We start from the raw sequence: 4,633 nt of genomic DNA, 5'->3' as shown, positions 1-4,633 counted from the left end.
TTTCAAGGAATAACATGAGCATGGTTGAGTTAGGTTCTAAATTTCCTAAGTCCTTCATCATGTAATGGCCGAATATTATAGGACTTAAAATTTAGGTTCAAGTGTCCTAAAAGCATGAGAACCTTAAACAACCTTCATAGCAAATATATCAAGGAATAACATGAGCATAGTTGAGTTAGGTTCTAAGTTTCCTAAGCCCTAAATCTTGAAGTGGCCGAAACATGTAGGGTTTAAAATTAGGGTTCAAGTGCCCTAAAAATATGAGAACCTTAAACAACCTTCATAGCAAATATATCAAGGAATAACATGAGCATAGTTGAGTTAGGTTCTAAGTTTCCTAAGCCCTAAATCTTGAAGTGGCTGAAACATGTAGGGTTTAAAATTACGGTTCAAGTGCCCTAAAAACATGAGAACCTTAAACAACCTTCATAGCAAATATATCAAGGAATAACATGAGCATAGTTGAGTTAGGTTCTAAGCTTCCTAAGCCCTAAATCTTGAAGTGGCCGAAACATGTAGGGTTTAAAATTAGGGTTCAAGTGCCCTAAAAACATGAGAACCTTAAACAACCTTCATAGCAAATATATCAAGGAACAACATGAGCATAGTTGAGTTAGGTTCTAAGTTTCCTAAGCCCTAAATCTTGAAGTGGCCGAAACTTGTAGGGCTTCATATTAGGGTTCAAGTGCCCTAAAAACATGAGAACCTTAACAATTTTCTTAACAAACATTTCAAAGAATAACATGAGCATGATTGAGTTGGGTTCTAAGTTTCCTAAGTCCTAAATCATGAAGTGGCCGAAGGTGGTATAGCATGAATTTAATTTCCATACAACAATAAACATAAGAACATTGGATTAGCTACATAACATTTCATCAAGGAGATCATGAGCATCTTAGATTTGCTTTAAATTCTCCTAGGCTTTAAAAATCCAAACCTAACCAAACCTTCATGGACATGAAATAAAGTTTATCTTAACATATAATCATGGGCATATCGTAATAGTTTCATATCTTATCTTAAGGAGATCTTGGCATACTTAGTTTTAAATTAAAGCTCTCATAGGCCCTTAGTTCTACCATGGTCGAATACTCATAAATCTAAGTTCTACCAAACATTTTAACATGGATAATTCCTTACCATAAAATACATGCTACAAGAGAAATATCAAGCATATAAATTTTAGATCCTTTCTTTCTCTAGGTCCTTCCTTTGGTCTTATCTTGGTTAGAATTTCTTCATGATGTTTTCTTAGCTTTTTATGTGACCGAATTCTACATAGAAAATTTAGAACTATTGTACCACAGGTGAGGGGAACTTACATCCTTTCGTTTGTGGTTTTCCTTAGAGAGAAAAGTGTTCTAGTGATAAGGAAGGTGGAAGCTTCTTCTTCTTGTACCTCCTCTTGTTTCCTTTACTTGTAAGGGCTAGAACTTGAAGTTTCCTTCTCGGAAATTAGCTTTCTTGGAGAAGAACTTAACTTAGAAATTGGTTTGAGAAGAGGAAAGGGGTTTCTTGGTTCGGTGAGAATGAAGAAGGGAGAAGGAGGAAGAAGAAAATGAATTAAATCCTTTGTTTTTCTTCTCTAACCCTATTTATCCCTTTGCCAATGAGACATGTCCCCATTCATTCCCCCAACTCCTCTTTTCCCCCACTCCATTAATTCCCACGAAAATAGAGAGAGGGAGAGGAGTAGTAAATCCCTCTTTTGCTTGCTCCCTTTTGTTAACCAAGAGGGAAAAGAAGGTAAGCAACTTGGTTTTCTCTTGTTCTTTTTGCTTACTTTTCTTTTCTCCTTTAACTAAATTTTTCATTCCTTTCTATCCAATCATTTCTCCTTATCCTAATGGTTATCATTCATAAATTTATCTCTATTTATTGTGGGAGGTTCAAGGTTCAATCCTTGACCTCACCTCTTCTTATTCTATATTTTCTTTTGTTTTTATTTTCCTTTTCTCCTATTCTTTTCATTTCTATGCTTTAAGGAAAATAATATTCCTACACCTATAATTTCGTCAGTGTTACATCGGCAACCACCCAGCATGGAATCATGCAGTATGATGCATGATGCTACAGCATGAAAATCCAACCATATCCTCATCCATAATATATGTGCCAAAAAGGTAAAAGCATATATAATAATGACATAAGCCACATGAATCCAAGAACACATATCAAGTAGGTATATATCATCTATCTCTATGAACATAGATACGCGTGGCAAGAAATAAGAGCATACAAGTCTAATGTATAGCAGCTAACAGTAGAAATATGTAATAGGTATCAAATAAGCTAAAACTAGGGAAATGATAAATCTAACAATTACCACTAGTTATATATATATACTACACATATCATAAGACACTATCAAGAGATAAGTCAAAGGGTACCCATCTCAAATAGAAGGCAGTATCAAGCCAAATCCAACGTCGAGACGCTCGTCTCAAATCAAAGTCCTGCGTTAAACAATATATATATACTTTTATTTAGCTAAAATTCAAATGAATAGCTAAATAAAATCCTTAAGACTAAATAAGGGTAAAATCCTAATCACGTCACCATTATCCTACCTAAACTAAATCCAACAGTTAATTAGGGTTAGTTACCTAATCCTTAATCATCCATTAGACTAGAAATCCAAACCTCAATTAATCTACACACAATCAACAACTAATTACAACTTCCAATTCAAACCAATCCATGTTCTACAGTAAGATCAAAGGCCCTACTCCTTACCTTAATTCACAGCCCTGCTCTTGATCACCTCACTATCACAATTCTTGCTAACACTATAAACAATTCCAGCTTCACAGAAACAGAACCTCACCTCACTGATCAGATCAAGAGAAGAGATCAAGAATTCACAAGATGACATATAAGAAACCTAATCTAATAGCTTACTGTTAAATGCTTACCTAAAGATATAGAAGAAATCAACAGTTCACACCCTTCTAGCCTCTACTGACAACTACCAATACACCTCACTGATCCCCAACGTCTCCAATTCGTGACCTAAATCAACCGCAAAGAAGAGGAGAATCAAGAACAGAGGAGGATCGGTGAACAGAGAAGAGGATCGAACAAAAATAGTAAAGACAAGAGCTGTTACCTCACCCACACCGCCGTCGCTATATAGATCTGACGCCGGTAGCCCTAATTTCCCTTCGACTGAAGCAATTGGGGTGGCGATGGCAAGACCGTCACTGCCGCTTGCCGAGGCCGAAGAGAAGAAAGAAGCCGGAGAATGAAGGAGGTCGGAGACTCGACAGGTTTCCCTCCATGCTCCAAGATCGATCCGTGTCGGCGACGCCGATTATCCTTCGTCGGCGTCGAGTCGTCCGCGAGAGAACAGAGAGAGGAAGAATGGGAGTTCGCGTGGGGGAAGAGAGGAAGAAAGCTTCGGGATCGGGATTGCGATGGGTTGGGGAAAAAAGGAAAAGGGAAATATATAGTAAATAAACATTTTCTCATTAAAATAGAGTTGCCTAAACAGGCTTTTCTCCGAACCCCCGATTTATCTCCTCAAATCCGTCGTACGAGCTCTGAAAAATTTCTAGAAAATTTCTAAAAATTTTAGAAAATTCCGTTAAGGTTATTCGTCCATTTAACCTTATTATTTATTTGTCATATATTACACAGGATAGTGCATTGTTTTATATGTGTTTTAAGGCCATCAATGAGTTTTGATCAAATTTTACTAATCGATGTATAGTAACCAAATTTTAAAATTTTTAGGCATGGTCAAAGTCAAGAGAGTTCTAGGTACGCATTGATGTTATTGATGAGTAAATATGATATAGTTAAGTCCAACAATGACTTGTGTCAAAATTACATAAAATGGTCTAAATTTCAAAAACCTATAACATGTAGTTTAAGTTATGGAATTATGGTTTGAGCGTATAATGAGACTTAGGGAGGCTCCTAAGAGTGCATTAGTCTTGGTTAAAGTTGATTCTGATGTGGTCAAGTTCATTAGTGAGTTTTGATCAAAACTCACTAATGGTCATACAATGTCCAAATTTTAGGCATGGATAGGGTTAGAAGAGTTCCAAGAATATATTGATGTTATTATTAAATGAATATGATAGACTTAATTCTAATAGTGAGTTGTACAAAAATTACACTAAGTTGTTTAAATTTTAGGAACCCATAGCATGCTATTCAGGTTATGGAATTAAAGTTTGAGAGCATAGTGAGAATCAAGAAGCTACTAAGAGTGTATTGGTTTTGATTTGGATTGATTCAGATATGTTTAAGATTATCAATAAGTTTTGACCAAAATTTATTAATGATTTTAGACTTAACATATTCTTAGATCCATGCTTGTTTTTATGATGAATTAAACTCTATTCCACCTATCTTTTCTTGGTTCTTTTCCTCAGTCTTTATCTTAGTAACCAACAAGTGAATAATAACTGTATCCGGAATAACTGAAAAAAAAAACATATAAGACATGTGAGGGCTAAGTTAGTATTAGCACTAAGAGCCAATTATGAGATGATTAAGCATTTTGGGTTACTCATTGAGTTAGACTCAATTGAATCCACTAATTGGATTAAGTCTAATCAAAATTAGACACATTGGATTAATGGGTAAGACTCATTGGGTTATTGGATTAATGGTTAATCTAATA

This window comes from Zingiber officinale, chromosome 8B (assembly GCF_018446385.1).
Source record: "Zingiber officinale cultivar Zhangliang chromosome 8B, Zo_v1.1, whole genome shotgun sequence".
Lineage (NCBI taxonomy): Eukaryota > Viridiplantae > Streptophyta > Magnoliopsida > Zingiberales > Zingiberaceae > Zingiber > Zingiber officinale.
This window is presented reverse-complemented; position numbering follows the sequence as displayed.